At 52.1% G+C, this 22,112-nt stretch overlaps 1 long non-coding RNA gene, 5 other non-coding genes and 1 pseudogene across 7 annotated transcripts; 6 read left to right on the top strand and 1 right to left on the bottom strand.

The window, feature by feature from the left end:
• LOC149362902 (uncharacterized) lies at positions 1-5,905 on the bottom strand. Its single transcript, XR_016288537.1, has 2 exons — positions 5,074-5,905; positions 1-308 (listed from the first exon to the last, which is right to left on the bottom strand). It is a non-coding gene; the product is annotated as an uncharacterized LOC149362902 (long non-coding RNA).
• Positions 5,906-7,758: 1,853 nt separating this feature from the next.
• On the top strand, positions 7,759-20,968 carry LOC149362896 (uncharacterized; annotated as a pseudogene). The gene is made up of 3 exons (XR_016289059.1): positions 7,759-8,051; positions 8,123-8,249; positions 17,830-20,968. The product of XR_016289059.1 is annotated as an uncharacterized LOC149362896 (transcript).
• TRNAL-CAG (transfer RNA leucine (anticodon CAG)) lies at positions 18,549-18,632 on the top strand. The gene has a single exon. It is a non-coding gene; the product is annotated as a tRNA-Leu (tRNA).
• On the top strand, positions 18,705-18,788 carry TRNAL-CAG (transfer RNA leucine (anticodon CAG)). The gene has a single exon. It is a non-coding gene; the product is annotated as a tRNA-Leu (tRNA).
• TRNAL-CAG (transfer RNA leucine (anticodon CAG)) lies at positions 18,861-18,944 on the top strand. The gene has a single exon. It is a non-coding gene; the product is annotated as a tRNA-Leu (tRNA).
• On the top strand, positions 19,017-19,100 carry TRNAL-CAG (transfer RNA leucine (anticodon CAG)). Its single transcript has one exon. It is a non-coding gene; the product is annotated as a tRNA-Leu (tRNA).
• On the top strand, positions 19,173-19,259 carry TRNAL-CAG (transfer RNA leucine (anticodon CAG)). The gene has a single exon. It is a non-coding gene; the product is annotated as a tRNA-Leu (tRNA).
• Positions 20,969-22,112: the final 1,144 nt, after the last annotated feature.

The raw sequence follows: 22,112 nt of genomic DNA, 5'->3' as shown, positions 1-22,112 counted from the left end.
GGCGACAGAGAGCACGCGCAGGACAAGACAGGCCCACGTGTTAGTGTTCCGCCCATGCGCCCCGCTACTCACCTATCACCCAACCGATAGGGTCCCCCTATTCTAAAGCCCCTCATAGACTAAAGAAAAAGCATGCAGAAAAGAATCAGCACACTTCCCAGTTGTGGCGGATCCTGCTGGTGACCTTGAGCAGCTTTGCTAGGAGCAGCCACTTGCGCAGGTCCCCTCGACGACGCAGCCCCCGCATCTTGACCACGGCCAGGGCCTCGTTGACGTTCAGCGCCATGACGTAGCCACGAAGACAGCAGCTGCAAACACACCGTCACAGAGACAGGAGCAGACTGAGCAACGGGGTTTGGCGCGCACGCGGAGTAAGGGTGAGCACGTGACTATCGCAGCCAATCAGCGACGAGGACGGGGAGAAACTCCCCTCTTTCTTGCGTTCCGAAGCACTCCCAGCTTCCCTTTCTCCCTTCTTTCTCCCGAATCTGACACGCAACTGCGATTGGTAGAAAACCGTTGTCCTCCCTATTCCCACAGCCTGCTTGCTACCTTCGCGCCCGGAATTTTTCTGCGTTGCTGAATTTTCGTGCAAAGCTGCAGCAATTATTTGCATGCATTGCGGCAGCTTTGTGCTGTCTACTACCCCTGTCACACTACCAAATTTAATGTCATTGTAATCGAATGACATTAGCACCTTATGTCATTAATCGACTGCTACACGAGAACATGTAATGTCATTATGGCGAACGGCGATGGTCAATGATATTCGCCATCTAATGAATTACGGGAACTCATTCGGATTCGATCTCGAACCGTATGCGTACTCTGGACACCAGATACGCGGCAGAAACAAGCGACGCGAAAAAATAACTTGCACACTGCCAAACTTCGAAAGTGTATTTATTTAGTTCTGCTAAAAAAAGTTAATGTTGGTGTGAATCTTTTTACACTAGAGGCTGTCGTGGATAGCTATTACCCTCGTTCTGAGCAGCTGCCGAGCGTGAAGCAGCGTCTTTCCCGCGAACGTCGGTTATTTTGGGTGGCCTGTTTCTTGCTAGTTGGCGTGCCATGCTCGTTAAGCTCGAAAGTACTTAAAGACGTAACTGAGCAGTTCACCTTTTGGAAGTCCAGTTCACCTTTTGGAAGTCATTTCCATGCTTCGCGCGTGTCCGCGCGCCGCCATGTCAGCCATTTTGTTTGCATTACAGTGTTCTAGAACACTGTAGTTTGCATTTATCGGATTTGTGTTTGACTTTGTACTTGGCTTGGCTTTTTTTGGCTAAAGTGGTGCAGAATGGCAGGAAATAATATTTTGAGCTTATAATGCTGCGCACAAATGTTCTCAACTGCTTTTGAAAACACTGCACAACAATTACAAACATCTTTTATGCTCGCTGATGTCTTCCAGTTGTACTATTTTTTTTCCCTGATCGTCAATGCCATCATTTTTGAATTACATTATTGTTTTTCGTCCAGCGCTGAAAGAGACCGGATGACATTCGATGCATCGAATGCCATTAAGTTCGAATGACATTAAATTTGCTAATGTGACAGGGGTATAACTCCTCGCTGCCGTACCTCAGTTAGGATGGCGCGTCCTCTCGGCATCTGCAGCTCTCCTTTCTTCCTCAACCGCTTACTTCGAAGCCGATTGAGTGACCGTTCTCTTTTAACGGCAGTAGACCGGCTTCGCAAAGCCCACTGCGCATGCGCGCGTTTACCGGAAACAGTCCAGCGCCATCTTGGATATAGCCCGTCGCGGTGTCGTCATCACGGCAACTTACCTCATTTGGCGCCTTGACTCGAATTAGACCCGTTGGCAGCATCTTTCCGCCGTGTCATTTATTAATGTCAGCTAAAGGAAACAGAGGCGTTACTGCAGAGTTGAGAGGAATGCGGTGCTAATCGCAGCTGGTGCAGCGCTGAGAGGGAGTGTAGTTGCTGAATAGAGTCTGGTGACCGCGGCGGCAACGTTGCGCTTCTTACTCGAGCCTTCGTGTTTAAATCTTGCAGGGGACGGTGAAAACGTGTTTGACCGTCACTTTCACTCATTTTGTCAGCAGAACATTTCTATGCATAGCGATGCACGCTTTTGAGCGCCCTCATGATGTGCTTACATTTCGTGCATCTCGTTTTGCCCTGTTCATTTTCGAGGTATACGCCTCTATAGGCGTCCACCAGCCATGTCACGGAATATTTGTTGTCTTTATTTCCGCGTCATTGTTCTTGCCCAAAATGACCATGAGGCTCTTTTATTTGCTTAAACAAACATACAAATTCATTCACGCAGTGCTTATGGCTTTCCCTGGCGGTAGTGGAAGGAAGCCACATAGTTTGGGCAAAAGTTTTAGTTTCGAGCGTATGTCCCGCTATGTTCGATTATTGACAAAATAACTGGCCTTTTTGATTACGTAAATTTCTGTAGGAATGGGTCCGATTTTTTTCTTGCTGCATAATTACTGGAAGCTAAAATGTTATTTTGCGCTGCTTGAGAGAGAAAAAATTCCATATAACTGCGCGCAGAAGATTCAGGTTCCGGAAAAATATTACGTTTTGTCTCTTCGCGTAAATAAACACCCAATTTTGCGAAATTCCAAAGAGGACGTTTTGCATGTTTAGTCATATATGATTTTATATATGGTGGTATTAGTGATATATGATAGATATAGAAGAGAAAAATGGCAACCACAGCTATTGTAGACGACAATGGCGGAAATACCAGTGCAGGCCACATGGATGAGATCTGCACTGAGGTGGCCAGAAAAGATAAGGAAGTGGGTCAAGCGTGTTTGAATAGGAACCTCTGTTTCCAGGTGGTAGCTAAGAAGCCGGGAAGCGATAAATAGAAAGAGAAGAATGTAAATCCCAGAAAGATCATCTTCAGAGCAAGCAGGAGAACAGGGCAAAAGTGCCTGGGTGATAAGAGCAAGCAGACAACCAGGTCCTTATCGCTGCTGACTTAAACATTGGAATGTGCACAGGAGCTATAGTGGTTCCCATAAAGGATATGGCGAGTATCAGTTGGGGATTTTCCCGGAAGGACAATGAACGCGACGCTAGGGGAGACGAAAAGCAAACTGTCGGAGAGTGCGGCAGGGCGTTATCTGGGAACAGTAGCGGCGTGACTCAATGGTGTCCTCAACGGTGACGCCGCACACTTGTTGGAAAGATAAGCTGTGGGAGTTGACGATATCTACAGTCGGACACAACTCTAGAACGCTGCGGCTTTTCCCCATCAAAGGATCTCCTTTTAGCCAATGGCGCCGGCCGATTCTCATCGCCCTGTTAGGATGATAGAGCAGGGAGCGGCGCCAGAATGGAGAGAGGGGTCCACCCCCGACCAGAGAGGGAAGGGATTGTCCTCTTTCATCTACCACTCCCTGCTTTGTCACACCAGCAGGTCACGAGAATCTGCCGACGACATTGACTGGAAGGGGGTCCTTTGACAGGGAAAAGATGCTGCGTTCTTCATTTGTATCCGACTGTACTCGTGCAGTGGTTGCGGCGGGGGTGAATGATGTCCAGAACGGTGACGCCACATGCATGGTGGAAAGATTAACTCAGTGAGTCGACGATATAAGGACAGTAGTACAGCGGGTGCAGATCGTCGTGTGCACAGTATCGAAAGTGCTCGGACGGAATGCACCGAGGTCCTCGGAAACGGAGGACCAGTGCGTGCGTCGGGGCGTGCTCACGATTGCAACTGCCTTCAAGTATGGTCGAGAAATGTCCTCTTTTTCCGTGCAAATGCGTCGAGAAAGCCCCGCGTTAACTACAGCCACCTTGCACTGATCAAAAACAAAGAAATTCTATGCGATGTAAAAGAACGCTCCGAAGAATTAACGCCAGCACTACCTCCTTTAAAATAAAATAAAAAACAATTTAAAGCGTTCTTTTTTGCTTGCTCATAGGCGAACGCAGACAAAAGCAAGAGTTTGTAGCGAAAACTGACCAATAAGAATGACTTTTCACCAGGAGGGAAATCTTTGTGCAGGGTAAAAACATTTCAAGAGGAGGGAATAGAAAGGAACACTAAAAGTAAATACTTTCGCTCGATCTAAGTCGATCCAGGATAGCTGTTTTAGTCTTTGTTGCTCAGGCTAGCGGTTGCCGGGCACAGATACTTTTCGGATGACGACTGCTTAGCAAATCAATGGCAAGCTCGAACAAGTCATTTACGAATCACATAGTGTAGAATCACGCTAGGACGGACTCAGCCGAGGAGACAACGCATCCTCAGGAAGACACAGTAGCTCGCGTTTGTGGGCGATGCTCTTTGCATGCGAGTGGGACTGCATACTCATCACGAAAGGACGCAGAAATTCTACAGACGCCCTAGTGGTGGCGACAATTCCGGGCACGAAGTTGGAAACTAGGAGCCGAGGGAATCGGGAAAAAATTGGCGGGGGCTTAGCTTTGGTTAAGCCTGGTAGGTTGCGAAAGCAAAAGCGCAGCTCCTCCGACTGAAGGAACGCAGTGCGCCGCGTCTACAGGTCACGCGTGGCAACCGGCCGCCGCTGCGCGACGACTCAGTCTCTTCGGGTATTTTTTTATATTTTGTTTTTGATGCTGTTGCGACTGAGAGAAAGAAAACGTAATCTACAGCTCGTATAACGTCACAGCGGCAGTAGCGCCACAGGTGCGCAGCGCGGCAAACACACCGTAACTGCAGCCGGGCTCTCTGAAGGAGCGAGTTGGTCGCCCATAAACTACAGCTGGTATGACGTCACAGCGGCAGTAGCGCCACAGGTGCGCGGCGTAACTGCAGCCGGGCTATCTGAAGGAGCGAGTTGGTCGCCCATATTCACTCCGCTAAAGGTTAAACGTAACTGCGGTCAGCTCACGCGAAGGCTTGAAAGTGCGAGTAGTATTGCTTTCGCAATAATAACAGGCTTCTACTAAGGGCAGTTGCGTGTCAGGCTCGGGAGAAGGAAGGGAGAAAGGGCAACTGGGAATGCTTCAGAACGCAAGGAAGAGGGGCGTTTCACCTCCTCTCCCCATCCTCGTCGCTGATTGGTTGCGATGGTCACGTGCTCACCCTTACTCCCGTTGTTGTGCCTGAACCCTCACTCCGCTGGCCTGTCTGGGAACCAGAGCTGTGCGCCCGCCGTCGCGCAAAGCAGGCACGGACTCGCCGCCATGGCACGGCGTCATCCTGGCTGGCCGGCACAGACCCTTCCTTCTCCACCTCCTCTCTAGCGTCGGATCGAGCCAATCCGAGCGGTGGCCTGTGGCGTGACCTTATCGGAGAAGAGGAACGCCGGGTGCAGAGGAACGCAACGGTCACCGGCGGCTATAAGAAGAGAGCCGCACTGAGGAATCTGTTCTCGCTTCGGCGATCGCGTCTTCGGCCGCTTATCCGTTTTTAAGCATGAAATGCTTTTAGCCCCCGTTGTCGGCAGTTTGGGGACGTCACGCCGAGACCGAGAGCCATCATCCGGGCACTGAAATCCACTCATCCGGGCACTGAAATCCAGTCATCCGGGTATTGAAATCCAGTCATCCGGGCACTGAAATCCAGTCATCCGGGCACTGAAATCCAGTCATCCGGGCACTGAAATCCAGTCATCCGGGCACTGAAATCCAGTCATCCGGGCACTGAATTCCAGTCATCCGGGCTCTGAAACGAGAACATCCGGGCACCGTACGAGACTTAGCGAGATTTAACGAGACTCTCTAAGCCCTCCCACGCGACCGGCATGCAAGCGCCGGTTGGTCTCCAAAGGAGTCACAAAAAATAACTGCTGCCAGTGCCTTCTAAATGTTTATCAAGATATCAGTCGCGCTGTGCGTTTGATAATGCACGGAATAATAATTTCCGATTTCTAATAACGCGTGCAAAAAGCACATAAATGCCATGTTACACTTCGTTGCCATACGTGATCCGGGGGAGAAGCGTTCAAAGGGCAAGGCATCGCGCCTAACGGGTGGTGGCGTTCCTCCCTTCCTTTACAGTGCGGTTCGGGTGTCCACCGAGATGGCAGAGAATTACTGCGCCATTTCCTTTCCTCAAAAAACCTTGCGTTCAAATGGCAAGGCATCGCGCTGAACGGGTGGTGGCGTTCCTCCCTTCCTGTACGGTGCGGTTCGGGTGTCCACCGAGATGACATTAGGCCGTAAACATTTCATGCTTACTCTACTCTCGTTTACGGGAGAGGCAGAGATTTTTTAAGCATGAAATGCTTTTAGCTCCCGTTGTCGGCAGTGTGGTGACGTCACGCCGAGACCGAGAGCCATCATCCGGGCACTGAAATCCACTCATCCGGGCACTGAATTCCAGTCATCCGGGCACTGAATTCCAGTCATCCGGGCACTGAAATCCACTCATCCGGGCACTGAAATCCACTCATCCGGGCACTGAATTCCAGTCATCCGGGCACTAAATTCCAGTCATCCGGGCTCTGAAACGAGAACATCCGGGCACCGTACGAGACTTGACGAGACTCTCTAAGCCCTCCTACGCGACCGGCATGCAAGCGCCGGTTGGTCTCCAAACGAGAAAAAAAATAACTGCTGCCAGTGCCTTCTCAATGTTTATCAAGATATCACTGGAGCTGTGGGTTTGATAATGCACGGAATTATAATTTCCGATTTCTAATAACGCGTGCAAAAAGCACATAAATGCCATGTTACACTTCGTTGTCATACGTGATCCGGGGGAGAAGCGCTGCGTTCAAAGGGCAAGGCATCGCGCCGAACGGGTGGTGGCGTTCCTCCCTTCCTTTACGGTGCGGTTCGGGTGTCCACCGAGATGGCAGAGAATTACTGCGCCATTTCCTTTCCTCAAAAAACCTTGCGTTCAAATGGCAAGGCATCGCGCTGAACGGGTGGTGGCGTTCCTCCCTTCCTGTACGGTGCGGTTCGGGTGTCCACCGAGATGACATTAGGCCCGTAAACATTTCATGCTTACTCTACTCTCGTTTACGGGAGAGGCAGAGATTTTAAGCATGAAATGCTTTTAGCCCCCGTTGTCGGCAGTGTGGTGACGTCACGCCGAGACCGAGATCCACTCATCCGGGCATTGAAATCCACTCATCCGGGCACTGAAATCCACTCATCCGGGCACTGAAATCGAGTCATCCGGGCACTGAAATCGAGTCATCCGGGCACTGAAATCGAGTCATCCGGGCACTGAATTCTAGTCATCCGGGCTCTGAAACGAGAACATCCGGGCACCGTACGAGACTTAACGAGATTTAACGAGACTCTCTAAGCCCTCCTACGCGACCGGCATGCAAGCAACGGTTGGTCTCCAAACGAGTCACAAAAAATAACTGCTGCCAGTGCCTTCTCAATGTTTATGAAATATCAGTCGCGCTGTGCGTTTGATAATGCACGGAATTATAATTTCCGATTTCTAATAACGCCTGCAAAAAGCACATAAATGCCACGTACACTTCGTTGTCGTACGTGATCTCTTAGGGGCTTCGCGCATCGAAGCAAAGCTGCGCAGGTGCACAGGGGCCCGGGGGAGAAGCGCTGCGTTCAAAGGGCAAGGCATCGCGCCGAACGGGTGGTGGCGTTCCTCCCTTGCTTTACGGTGCGGTTCGGGTGTCCACCGAGATGGCAGAGAATTACTGCGCCATTTCCTTTCCTCAAAAAACCAAATGGCAAGGCATCGCGCTGAACGGGTGGTGGCGTTCCTCCCTTCCTGTACGGTGCGGTTCGGGTGTCCACCGAGATGACATTAGGCCCGTAAACATTTCATGCTTACTCTACTCTCGGTTACGGGAGAGGCAGAGGTTGTTTTTTTTTGAGCAGCGTCCGCTCCGGCGGACGCAGTTGTTGCTGCGACGCGCGTCTTTCCTTTCCTCTCTCTCCTTCCTCTGATCACTTAACTCTCCTCTATCTGCACGTGGCAGCGGTGGTGGCTTGGCTCGAGCCAGTAGCAGGCCCGTGCAATTTCCTTTTCATCCTTCTCTCAGTCACAACAACAACGAGACGCGGCAGCAGACGGGCAGCAGGCACGCCATCGTGCCAGAGGGACTCTCTCCGCAGGGCCTCGTCCTCGTCCTGGCCCGTTGTGCTCACGGCCCTTGTACAATAATGTAAAAAGCCTTGTAAATATTGTACATAAACGTCAGTTCACTAACCGTCGCGTCGACCGTTCTTCGCTCAGGTCTACTGAACAGAGGCAGCAGACTGAGACGCACCAAGTCGTAACAGTGGTGGCAGCGGTGGGATGCACCAATTCGTAACAGTGGATGGCAGCTGCGGGATAGACCGGCGTCAGCTACCTCGACGCGGTGAGTGCCTGATGTTTTCCCCTCAATTCGCCAGACTGCTTTAGCACACGTGATTGTAGTCTAGAGTAGGGCTGTGTGTAGCACTGTAGCTTTGCTGTTTCGAGCCAAGTCGGAGTGCTATGAGATGAAAGCTAGTGCACAGGGAGTTAACAAGGCTTTGTTGTAAAGAATTGCTTGCGCGTTTTATGCTAGTAGTGCTATAGTAGTGAACGGCAAGAGAACTCAAAGAAAAGGGCGAACAGCAGGAGGCTATTGTGTGCGATGGAGGACCTTAAAGTGAAGGAACTCATAGAAATTTGCGAAGAGTTGGGCATTGATTTGGGCCCCACGAAACGAAAACGTGCGATCCTTGAGATCATGCGGGCACAGGAAGTAACGGCTGAGGAAGCCAACGTGGCCTGGGATGAGATCAACGAACGCCGTGACCGCGAAGACGCAGAGCGGGAGCGACAACAACGCCGTGAGCGCGCAGACGCAGGAAAACGGAAGCAGCTTGAGATAACGGCGTGCTCGCGTTAGGAAACTTATGGACCTTGAGCTTGAAGCGCATCGGATAAGTTGCGAGAGAATTGAAGCATTATCCGTTCTGCATGAGTCCAACGGCCGGCAGCCGAGAGACAGGCCACGGCCCTTCGTGATCGCCGAAGATATGGCGAACTATCTGGCGGAGTTCGAGCGCGTCTGCGAGAGAAAGCGCGTTGAGCGGAATAGTTGGGCACAGGAGTTGGTAGCGCTTCTTTCCAGCGAAGCTTATGAAGTTATCAAGCGCCTGTTGGACGGCGGCTTGGCAGACTACAATGGGCTGAAAAGCTATTTACTGATGAGATATGACGTGTCACCGGCGGACCTTCGCCAAAGGTACCAGCGAGAGGAAAATAATACCAAATCGTTTTACGATTTTCCCTACCAGCTAAAAGCCGACATTTTAGAATGGGTGGAAAATGCGGAAGGTTCGGACGATCGTGACACAGAGGTGGAGTGCATAGCTGTGGAGCAGCCCTGCCAGTGCGGCACTGAGGAAGGTAGTCCGTACATGGCAGATGTGACTGCTGCTATAACAGTGGAAGATGCCCCACATGCACGAACTGAGGAAACCTCTCTATCCTAGGATAAGGTAGCCACAGCATCGGACGATGCGGTTACAGAGGTCTCGCCTATTGTGATTGGAGCGGAGTTGAAGGAAATTGGATCTCCTAGCGTCTCAAAAGCAGGAGCAGTTGCAGGGAATGGCAGAGAGGATGTTCGGCTGGACATTAATGAAAAGGCCAGTGCCAGCTTTAGCGAAGTCAAACAGGATGACACACCGTGTTGTGCATCGCGTTCAGCAGAAACCTGAAACTTTCGGTCAGCGTATGCGGACGCATATAAGAGTTTGCGGACGCTAAGTTGGACGCTAGTGTTTGCGGCGACCGATGCAAGACTAGTCTCGTGCTTTCGCAGCGCTGTGAGCTTAGTCACATTCCAGAAATCAGCTGCAGTGGCGGAAACGCCGCAACTGAGTGCAAGGCAGACCGTCATCTGCAATCGGCTGGAACGCGTCCGGAGCATGACGAGAGCTGCGTGCCAGCACTCATGTGGGGAGTGAACGCTAGTTCGTCTGCGCCTGAAGTTGCTAAGGTGCTGGACGGTAGTGGACTTCAGAACCATCCAGACGACATGGGGGTTGTAAACGTCATTCGATCCGAGAAAGATGAGGACGGATGTGTACTCAGGGACTCTGAGGAGGAAGAGCGGAGGTTTCAAGAATTTGCTTAAGGTGCCATAGATAGACGTGAGCCAGGTAGCGCACGTGAATCAGCTGACAATCAGAGTAATATTATCAGAGAGCAGCAACCTAGGCGAAAGAAGGAGCAGACGCTTCCGCAGGAGAAAATTAAAGGAAAGCTCAAGCTAGAAAGCTGCAACCTGGAGGAAAGGAACCGCCAGTTAAGGAAAGTGAACTATCACCACAAGGTTATGAACAAACAGGAGAAACGGTGGTGCTGCCGAAAGCAGAGGAAAGGCAAGCACAAGAAAGAGAGTTGCCACCGAAAGATGAAAGGCAGGCATAAGAAAGAGTGGTGCCTCCGAAAAGAGAGAAAGGGCACGCGCGCAGAGACGCGTTGCCGCCATCGGAAGCACCAGCGTCTCCGGCAAAATGTCTGCAGCAAAGTCCGTCACTTTGTCAACCCCGAAACTAGCGTTAGAATCGGAGCTAAAGAAATGTGCGAGGGCACAGGTTGTCATGCAGGCTATCATTTGCCGCTGAGGTCACGGGAGAAACCACGGTCCCACAGAAAACGGCACGCGCGCGCAGTGAAAACGCGCGTGTGGCTCATGAAGCGAAAGATTGTACGGGGCCGTAGTGACAAAGGTAACAAGTTAACTGGCCAGAAGGAAGCGTCTAAGCGCTCCGCCAAGCATAGTTATCGCGATGGACAGCCGCGAGTTGAGACGACGCCATTTTGTAGGCCTAAAATCAAAAGGCCGGGTAGATGCGGAACTCGCATCGAGCGAAAAGGACCGGTGCGCGTGAAATTTAAGATTCGTGAAATGTCTCACTTGCCGTCACGAACAAAGAGAAAGAAAGAATGGTCCCACCGGAAGCGTTGCGCACTTGGAAATGAACGCCGCGACTGGCGTGAGAAGCGTAAGGAAAGGGACAAGTTGTCAGTGAGGGAAAATCGTTCTTGTCTTCTTCCCGTAGAAACTGGAAGGACAAATACGGAGAGAGAGGAAAGCGCAGCTACAGCGAAAGAGGCAGGGACATTAGCTTGCACGGTAGTGAGTATTGTCTGACTTCCGTTAGAAGCGAGTTAAATGCTGACGTAGACGCACTAAGCCCTGCGTTCTGAGCAAGGCTGCCTTCGACCTCCTCGTGACTTACATTTCGTCACGTTCCGAACAGCTGTCATGTTCGCTCTTAGATCGGGGAAAAAAATCTCTGCCTATCCCGTAACCGAGAGTAGAGTAAGCATGAAATGTTTACGGGCCTAATGTCATCTCGGTGGACACCCGAACCGCACCGTACAGGAAGGGAGGAACGCCACCACCCGTTCAGCACGATGCCTTGCCATTTGAACGCAAGGTTTTTAAGCATGAAATGCTTTTAGCCCCCGTTGTCGGCAGTGTGGTGACGTCACGCCGAGACCGAGATCCACTCACCCGGGCATTGAAATCCACTCATCCGGGCATTGAAATCCACTCATCCGGGCATTGAAATCCACTCATCCGGGCATTGAAATCCACTCATCCGGGCACTGAATTCCAGTCATCCGGGCACTGAACTCCTGTCATCCGGGCACTGAATTCCAGTCATCCGGGCTCTGAAACGAGAACATCCGGGCACCGTACGAGACTTAACGAGAATTAACGAGACTCTGTAAGCCCTCCTACGCGACCGGCATGCAAGCGCCGGTTGGTCTCCAAAGGAGTCACAAAAAAAAAATTACCGACGATTACGTTACTTCCTAATGCGAAATTTGAGCGCAGCAAATAAGCTGTTTCACCTTTTCGATAGATTGAGGCAAAGAAATCGAGCAACACATGTATGCGCTATCACAGAATTTTTTTTTTATTTTTCACACGTATTCCTTTAACAAAGACTCCACTAACAGTTCTTGACAGTCATGAAGGAAGCTTTGTGGTCGGAGAAATAGACTGATATATGTTCGACTTGGTACACCAATGCTTGATTCTCAAAGACGAGATCTATACAAGTGCCTCGCGTGGTTGTCACAGCCGTGGGACGCGTTACGAGCGAGAGGAACGGGATGTTCTCCCGCATAAGTGTTAGGAAATTGCTGTTTGTCTTTATGTCAACATTAAAGTCCCCCACTACTAACATCGGTGTGGATCGATGGACGGTTAATGCGAGTTGCAGGAAGTGCACGACGTCTTTCGTGAGTGCGGTAGGGGCGAAGTAGGCAGCTACTACCAGCAAGCCGTTGGGCAACTTTGCGGCGCACAGTTCGCCAACTTCATGTGACGTGCCAAACATTTCGACTGGTATTGCAGAGAGACCTGTGCGCAAGTAGATAGCGACTCCCGCCGCTCTGTTGTGGTCTCTGCGAGCACCACAGCAGTATAGGAAATCTATGATTTCGAGAGGCTCTTCGGGATCCATCCATGTTTCAGCAAAGCAAAGTACAGAGGAATGGCGCAGAATGTGATCGTGGTGTACGTCCTTGGCATGTGCGGCAAGGGAGAGTACGTTAAGAATGTGGTTGTGAATGATGAATCAAGTGCTGCCAGCGAATGACGCGTCCATTGGCTGTCTGCGTGTGTTACTGATGTGTGGTTAACATGTTAAAGGGACCCTGAAATGGTTTCTTTAATCATATTTTATTGCAACAACTCTGTAGAGGTGGTCTCTGCGAGTATTCTAGTCTGATTCAGAAAGCTGCGCGTGGAACCAATAATTTACAAACAATTTTTCAAACTTGCCGTTCACAGCCGATTAGGGCGACACCTCACCGCGCGTTTTTACCCGCCCCTACCACTTGACGTAAACTGGGCAGCCTTGGCCATGGACTGGGCGACCCTTCTCATTGGTTCTGCCAATTGACGTCACGCGCAATTTTTGCAACATTTCATTTGAAACTGAGCACTGATGCTCCTTGAAATATTATTTTATTGATTGCTTATTATTTTTTAAAAACATACGTATACAGAGGTAAGAATCCAGCGCATTTCTTGAAATTAATGTGGTACTTCCGGTAAAGAAGGAAATCCGTCTGCTCACAAAAGCATGTGTTTTCGTCAAATCTCGGCGCCCGCCTTTGCGAGTTTCCTAGCTGCGCCGACGAGTCGGTGCTATAGTGTACTAGAATTATATATATCGCTGCTGTCGTCGCCCTGTGGGTCTCGGTATGGCGTGTACTGAAAGGCTCGAAGCCCATCTCAGCGGTGGCTGCACGCAGCCGCGCTTCGAGCTCCGGATCCATGCTGTTCGAGCAGCAATCAGGAGGCAGATGTGCGAAAACTTGGACGGCGCGGCACCGATCATCAGAAAGACTGCCAGCTATACTCGGGCAGCGACAAAGCATGCCTGCTTATGTTGGGAGCTTTCGGCAACGGCACCGCTCGCGGGCTCTCCGAGCGACGAGCTCTGCTGCTGCCTGGCTGTCGTGGTCGTCGCTAGGCCTATAGCTCGTTTCGCGTCGAAGAGGCAGCGGCCGCCGGCCGGCGCTTCGGAAGTCGCCTGAGCTATAATAAAAGGCTTACTCTACACATCGCTTTACAGTCAACAGCATCATCTCACAATAAAGTAACAGTATGGTCACTTTCCGCGACGCCTTCAGCCGCGAAGCGAGCGGGCGCCAGGTGAGCCGGACCCCAACGTCAGGCCAGCGGCAGCTGCAAGGCGGTTGTGGCCAGAAATTTGCTCGTATCACAGTTGTTACCTTTACCAGCAGCTCAGTATTGGTCAGCGATCCTCAAAAATGACACATTTTTCACATTTCTTGGCCTAGGGTTTATTATTTACGTCAAGAACACTCTTTAGCTCATTTTTTATGACGCCGGCAGACCTGATCCAGGCCGGTCGGCCGGCCGGCATGCTCGGCGTACTTGACATTTGCACAAGGAAATACAAAACAGCCACTCTACCAGAGATGATGCTTTCTAGATTCGAGCAACGACAACATGTCTGTTAAAAAGTGGATCTTTCGGCAACGACACCGACTGCGGCAACGCCGGGCGACGAACTGCGCGCTGGTCCCAGGCTGCCCTAGTCGTCGCTAGGCCTAATGGTTTCGCATCGCTGACGGCGCTTCGGAAGTCGCTTGCGCTATATCAAAAGGCCTACTCTTCACATCGCTTTACTGCGAACTCGTCCCATAATAGAATATATATTCGATTTCCACGACGCCTTCAGCAACGGAGCTAGCAGGCGGCAGGCGAAGCGCCGCAGCAGCGCCAAAGCGGCTATGGGATGAAATTTGCTAGTATCGCATTCATCACTTGTACGATCAGCTCGGTATTCGTCAGAAGTTATGCATTTTTGACATGCATCTATCCCAGGGCTTGCTATAAACGTGAACAAACAATACTAGCGCGTTTTGCACTCGCCGGCGGCCGGCGTCAAGGCTGGCAGGCCGGCCCGGTGTGGCTCGGCCCCGAGCGCCCTGAGGAGCGCGCTGACGTCATCACGACGCTGCCGCTCTCCGTGCTCGCTTTGGCTCCCGCTTCTCGTCGTTGCGTCTGCCGCGCGCGGCTCGTCGTTGACATCTAGCAAGTTGCACGCAGGCGACGAGCTGCGATCGGACGTTGCGACGCCGTTCGCAACAGCGCACCGCAGTGAATCGCACTCACTTTCGCACATGTGTCTGCGACCACCGGAAGTAAACAAGCAGAGCGCCATTGCCTGACGTATGCATGGGCGGAGCATCGGCCCGTCTTTTCTTTTTTTTTTTCGGAGGGGGCCCTCGTGTACGAGTTGAGGGTGGTATGTGGGGGAGAGGAGGAACATCATTTTTAATCGGCGATATCTTCGGTGTTGATGGAGTTCGCTTAACAATTTTTGCGGTGCGGCGACAAGTGATGGAATACCGATCTCTCGTGGGCTTTTGCTAACCTTGGCAAAGAGCTTTTCAGGGTCCCTTTAAGCTTCGCCTGTAAGAGTGGAACGCGACAGCGTCTTGCAACGCTGCCAGGGAGTCCACAGAACGCCATCGCCAATTCGGCTGTACGCCTTGCTGGACGGTAAATTTATTTTTTTGAGGAAAGGAAATGTATCTCTCTCTCTCGCATATCTGGGTGGACACCTGCACCTCGCCGTAAGGGAAAGGGGGAAGATGGGAGTGAACGAAGACGCCGTATTAGCTAGACGCGCCTTTGTTCATTCCAAACCATTCAGCTGGCATTACGGAGTGGCTAGCGTGCTCGTATCGCACTCCGGAGACCCTGGTTCGATTCCCCAACTCGACCAATTTTGTTCTCGGTTTTATTGATTTATGCGGTCTAACTAGAAAGGTTAATTAGGCTATTTCATATTTATATTATTGTATTTCTATCCATCGTGTTCTGTCATTAACCTGTCAATTGTTGGAACTCTCTAGGATGTTCGACACAACGTATATGAAACGAGCAACGCCTTACTGAGTGGTGAAGTGCGTGGTGGTGGAGGCAACGCGGCTTCGTACTTATCTGTTTTTTCAGCAGCGTCTCCTTCCGCGGACGCTGTTGTCGCTGCGGCGCGCGTCTTTCTTTTCTTCTGACCTCTTCATTCTCCTCTATATTAATTAGGCTAATTGATTAATTAAGCAATTAACTAAACTCAGTCCAACTTAGTTGCAGCATCACTATACGATCCCTTTGATTGGTTGCATGGTTACTAGCCAAAGTACAATTGGCCCCATTTGAAATTCGCGCACTGGGACGTCACGAGCATTTCGACCAATTGAAAAGCGTGACATTGGGGGCGGAGCTGGTTACGAGGCCGACGACGACGCGAAACCCAGGAACGGACGCCAAAGAGCTGCGCTCTAAAATAACTGCTGCCAGTGCCTTCTCAATGTTTATCAAGATATCAATCGCTGTGTGTTTGAAATGCACGGAATTATAATTTCCGATTTCTAATAACGCGTGCAAAAAGCACATAAATGCCACGATACACTTCGTTGTCGTACGTGATTTCCTAGGGGCTTCGCGCATCGAAGCAAAGCCGCGCAGGCGGACAGGGGCCCGGGGGAGAAGCGCTGCGTTCAAATGGCAAGGCATCGCGCTGAACGGGTGGTGGCGTTCCTCCCTTCCTGTACGGTGCGGTTCGGGTGTCCACCGAGATGACATTAGGCCCGTAAACATTTCATGCTTACTCTACTCTCGTTTACGGGAGAGGCAGAGTTTTTTGAGGAGAGGAAATGGCGCAGTAATTCTCTGCCATCTCGGTGGACACCCGAACCGCACCGTAATGGAAGGGAGGAACACCACCACCCGTTCGGCGCGATGCCTTGCCCTTTGAACGCAGCGCTTCTCCCCCGGGCCCCTGTGCGCCTGCGCGGCTTTGCTTCGATGCGCGAAGCCCCTAAGAGATCACGTATGACAACGAAGTGCATCGTGGCATTTATGTGCTTTTTGCACGAGTTATTAGAAATCGGAAATTATAATTCCGTGCATTATCAAACGCACAGCGACTGATATCTTGATAAACATTGAGAAGGCGCTGGCAGCAGTTATTTTTTGTGACTCCTTTGGAGACCAACCGGCGCTTGCATGCCGGTCGCGTAGGAGGGCTTACAGAGTCTCGTTAAATCTCGTTAAGTCTCGTACGGTGCCCGGATGTTCTCATTTCAGAGCCCGGATGACTGGAATTCAGTTCCCGGATGAGTGGATTTCAATGCCCGGATGAGTGGATTTCAATGCCCGGATGAGTGGATTTCAGTGCCCGGATGAGTGGATTTCAGTGCCCGGATGAGTGGATTTCAGTGCCCGGATGATGGCTCTCGGTCTCGGCGTGACGTCACCACACTGCCGACAACGGGGGCTAAAAGCATTTCATGCTTAAAAGCATTTCATGCTTAAAAATCTCTGCCTCTCCCGTAAACGAGAGTAGAGTAAGCATGAAATGTTTACGGGCCTAATGTCATCTCGGTGGACACCCGAACCGCACCGTACAGGAAGGGAGGAACGCCACCACCCGTTCAGCGCAATGCCTTGCCATTTGAACGCAAGGTTTTTTGAGGAAAGGAAATGGCGCAGTAATTCTCTGCCATCTCGGTGGACACCCGAACCGCACCGTAAAGGAAGGGAGGAACGCCACCACCCGTTCGGCGCGATGCCTTGCCCTTTGAACGCAGCGCTTCTCCCCCGGATCACGTATGACAACGAAGTGTAACGTGGCATTTATGTGCTTTTCGCACGCGTTATTAGAAATCGGAAATTATAATTCCGTGCATTATCAAACCCACAGCTCCACTGATATCTTGATAAACATTGAGAAGGCACTGGCAGCAGTTATTTTTTGTCTCATTTGGAGACCAACCGGCGCTTGCATGCCGGTCGCGTAGGAGGGCTTAGGGAGTCTCGTTAAATCTCGTTAAGTCTCGTACGGTGCCCGGATGTTCTCGTTTCAGAGCCCGGATGACTGGAATTCAGTGCCCGGATGAGTGGATTTCAGTGCCCGGATGAGTGGATTTCAGTGCCCGGATGACTGGAATTCAGTGCCCGGATGAGTGGATTTCAGTGCCCGGATGATGGCTCTCAGTGTCCGCGTGACGTCACCACACTGCCGACAACAGGAGCTAAAAGCATTTCATGCTTAAAATTGATGTCCCCATTTGTGGCCTCCGCTGAGCGTCTTCTGAGCCAAGTGATCTTAAGAGACCAAATTTATTTTGCATTCATTCATTCCGTTTGTCACATGCGTTTGACACTTGAGTTAACTACTTTAGAGTTCTTGTATCCCACATGTGCCTCTTGTTGAAGAGGGAGCAAAAAGGGGACAGACATATAGTTAGTAGAGTTTTTTTGTGGCATTGAAGTCTGGCGTTTTGAAGGGGTCGCAGAGGGCAGTTGCTCGTGTTGGGTGTTGTTTGTTGTCGGTCGGTTCTTGCCAAGATGCAGATCAACGACCGGTGCTAAGAGGCAAGCTCTTCCGAAGGACCGAGCGATGCTGGTCCAGACACCTGGGCGACAAGGCGGAGGAACACCGATCCTGTCCTGACGAGCGGGGCCTGTTCGCGGAAAGGAGCAGGGAGCCACCTGCGGCTGAACACCGGACGGGAACTTGGAGCGGCCTGGTGTTCGAGCGCGCCCACATCCGAGCCACGCGGAAGCAGCTCGTCATCGTGGCGCATTGTCTGGCGGCGGGGGTGCTGTTGTGCCTGAACCATCATTCCGCTGGCCTGTCTGGAAACCAGAGCTGAGCGCCCGCCGATGCGCAAAGCATCGCCATGGCACGGCGTCATCCTGGCTGGTCGGCGCAGACCCTTCCTCCTCCTCCTCCTCACTAGCGTCGGATCGAGCCAATCCGAGAGGTGGCCTGTGGTGTAACCTTATCGGAGCAGAGGAACGCAACGGTCACCGGCGGCTATAAGAAGAGAGCCGCACTGAGACGCAGTAGCAGACGGGCAGCAGACACGCCATCGTGTCAGAGAGACGCTCTCCGCAGGGCCTCGTCCTAGCTCGTTGTGCTTACGGCCCTTGGACATATCTTGTGAAAAGCCTTGTAAATATTGTATATGAACCTCAGTTCACTCACCGTCGCATCGACCGTTTTTCGCTCAGGTCTGCTCAACAGAGGCAGCAGGCTGAGACGCTTAAATCCCAACAGCGGTGACAAGTCGGGATGCCCAAATCCCAACTGTGCACCCACGTTCTGTCAGGATGGCCGAGAGGTCCAAGGCGCTGCGTTCAGGTCGCAGTCCGGTCTTCCGGGCGTGGGTTCGAATCCCACTTCTGACATCACTTTTTTTATGCCTGCAAGACCAAAAAGGAATGGTTCACTCTGCGCCGATCTCAATGCACCCACGTTCTGTCAGGATGGCCGAGCGGTCCAAGGCGCTGCGTTCAGGTCGCAGTCCGGTCTTCCGGGCGTGGGTTCGAATCCCACTTCTAACATCACTTTTTTTATGCCTGCAAGACCAAAAAGGAATGGTTCACTCTGCGCCGATCTCAGTGCACCAGCGTTCTGTCAGGATGGCCGAGCGGTCCAAGGCGCTGCGTTCAGGTCGCAGTCCGGTCTTCCGGGCGTGGGTTCGAATCCCACTTCTGACATCACTTTTTTTATGCCTGCAAGACCAAAAAGGAATGGTTCACTCTGCGCCGATCTCAATGCACCCACGTTCTGTCAGGATGGCCGAGCGGTCCAAGGCGCTGCGTTCAGGTCGCAGTCCGGTCTTCCGGGCGTGGGTTCGAATCCCACTTCTGGCATCACTTTTTTTATGCCTGCAAGACCAAAAAGGAATGGTTCACTCTGCGCCGATCTCAATGCACCCACGTTCTGTCAGGATGGCCGAGCGGTCCAAGGCGCTGCGTTCAGGTCGCAGTCCGGTCTTCCGGGCGTCATGGGTTCGAATCCCACTTCTGACATCACTTTTTTTATGCCTGCAAGACCAAAAAGGAATGCTTCACTCTGCGCCGATCTCAGTGCACCCGTGTTTTGTCAGCATGGCCGATCGATTCTACTTCCGGCCACCGAGCGTGACGGACGCTTGTAGAATGGGCTCCACTGGAGCAGCGATTGCGGCCCGTGCCGGCCGCGGAAACAGGATTGCTGAAACTGCCGATAACGAGTATAAGGTTCTTTTGCCAACTTTGCCTACCGGACGGGTGGTGTTAAATACTGTTTTTCTTCATGGCGATGTGCGACTGCGGCCTTTCAAAGTCGAAGACTTCCGTGATGCCCTGGTCAAGAACGGAACTCTCCCTGACGTGATAGCGGTAGGGGCGTACCAGGTTAACCACGTATGAGCGATGACCCTCAGCACTCCCGAGGCAACCAAGCGGCTGCTCCCCGTGAAGGAAATGCAAGTGAAAGGGGGCCGGTGCATGATAATCGACCCTGAGGACCAGCACGCCAAACTACGGCTTCAATGGATGCTGCCCGGCCTCGATGACGAGGACATCAGAACGACATCTGCAGCGTTCGGAAAGATCACCGCAGTGACCCGCGAACGGTGGCGAGTTCAAGGTATGACTGAAAAGGCCTCTACTACAAGGACTGTTCTTTGAAGATGAAGCCAGGCGTTACAGTCGAAGACATTCCTCATCAGCTGAGGGTGGCGGGAGAGCTGGCGCTTGTGGTTGTGCCTGGTAGGCCAATGCAATGTCTGCGGTGTCGCGGCACTGGACACGTACGGCGGGAATGTAAAATTTCTCGCTGTCAGAAATGGAAGCGATTCGGTGATGGTGAGGCTGATTGCATTCGCACCTACGCATCGGCCACGGGAGCTGCGTTGGAGGACGAAAAGGCGGAGCTGCAAATGGATGCTGCTGAAGCTGAGGAGGCGGCTAAGGGGGCAGGGGGGGGGGGGGGGGGCGGGTAAGGTATCAGTAGCCATCGTCTCCTCACCTGCTTCTGCAGAGGACACCGAGAAGCCCAGCGACCAAGGGAAGGAACCTGAACTTCCAGGGGCCGTGGTGACCGAAACGGCAGAGGACGGCGGATCTGCAGGTGCTTCAAAAACCGAGATGCCCGAACCTATGTGCAGCGACGAGGGCAGGGATGACGGCGACGGCCGCATGGCGACCTTTAGTGCTCCCGTCAAGCGTCCTCACAATCTGACCAGTGCAGAGGAGCCTCCAACGAAAGCTGCGCAGGCCCGGAGGCCTGCATTCAAGCCACGCCCGAACGTTTCATCTGAAAGACGAGTCGCCGCAAGTTCACTTTGCGGCAAGGCCACGGCGACCGACCTGAGGACCCTGGCGTCAAACAAAGCGTCTAGCGATACGCTGGACGTGAGAGGTAAGCGCCATGCTCTCGGTCTCTACACCTTTTTGTCGAAATGGCTCCGCTATGTTGTCTGAAAGTTGCCACGCTTAATGCAAGGGGGTTGGCGGGGAAAAGAAAACAGAGTCAAGTATATCGACTAATAACAGACTATGAGATTGACCTGTTGGCGATACAAGGAACTAAAGTAGACGGGGAGGAAGAGACCGGGAGCATGGTGCAGCGTTTCACGTGTAGGTATTACGCAGTAGTGGCTCATGCAGCTGGAACGCCGGCTGGGTGTGTGCTCTTCGTCAAAAAGCTGCTGGGCCTGGTTGTTCAGGATTATGCAACATGTTCCCGTGGACGATTTATTGTGCTTGATTATGCTTACATGAATGTGGAGTGGAGAATAATCTGCCTTTACGCACCTAACAAAGTTGACGAGAGGGCAGCCTTTTTTGGAGAAGTTAAGGATTACTTCACTGTCGAAAGGCAAATGATCGTCATGGGTGATTTCAACTGTCTTGGCTGCGCGTGACAAAACAACTGATAGAATATTCAGAGACAGAAGTACCGAAAGACTGTCCGAGGTAGTGGAAAAATGGAATATTGAAGATGTTGCTGACTGTTTAGAGAGTAAGCGGGATGTGCAATTCACGCACTTTCAGCGGACGATGGATGGATGGAAAACTTTATTAAGCAAGTGAGTTTGGACCGTACAAGATCTCAGGGCCACCGCACAGCCCTCACATTACGCGCATGTGTCCAGGCCACGTAGGGCCATGGCACTGGCACCCCGGTTCACACAGCGAAGTTGCGCGTCCGGGTCCTGCGATGCAAGGAGGGCCTCCCATTCCTCCCATGTACAGATGGCGGGCTGTCCCTGCGGGGGAGGATCGGCAGGGCAGCCGAAGAGGATGTGGTCTAGGGTGGCGTGCGGTTCTCCGCAGAGAGTGCACTCTGGGGAAACATGGCGGAAGTGGGATAGAAGCTGAGGGGTAGGAAGAGTTCGGGTCTGGAGTCGCCTCCAGAGGATTTGTTGGGAGTGCGATAGGCGGGGGTGGGGAGGGGGATAGAGTCGACGGGCAAGGCGTGCTTGTTGAGTTAGTTCTGAGAACGTGTGTGCCCGCTCCCTCGAGAAATCCCGGCTGGGGTCGCCATTTGCCCGGCAAATAAGTCCTCGGGCTATGTTATCGGCGGCCTCATTTCCGGGATTGCCAGAGTGAGCCGGCACCCACACGAGCTCAATACGCCTATCGGGATTTAGGGTGCACATTCTCAATATCTGCCACGCGGGGGGATGGACGCGTCCGCGTGCGAAGTTAAGAATGGCTGTTTTGGAATCGCTTAGTATATAAGCCGCATTGGTTTGGGCAATGGCTATTGCTATAGCTGCTTCCTCTGCTTCTTCCGGGGTACAAGGTGGGTCTATGAAATGGGTAAATAGGGGGGCTGCTGGATGGTAAGCCACAGCTACTGAACGGTCTGTACCACACGCGGCGTCCACCCAG

The sequence above is a fragment of the Amblyomma mixtum genome, chromosome 2 (assembly GCF_055824585.1).
Source record: "Amblyomma mixtum isolate Tamu chromosome 2, ASM5582458v1, whole genome shotgun sequence".
NCBI classification, from domain to species: domain Eukaryota; kingdom Metazoa; phylum Arthropoda; class Arachnida; order Ixodida; family Ixodidae; genus Amblyomma; species Amblyomma mixtum.
This window is presented reverse-complemented; position numbering and strand designations above follow the sequence as displayed.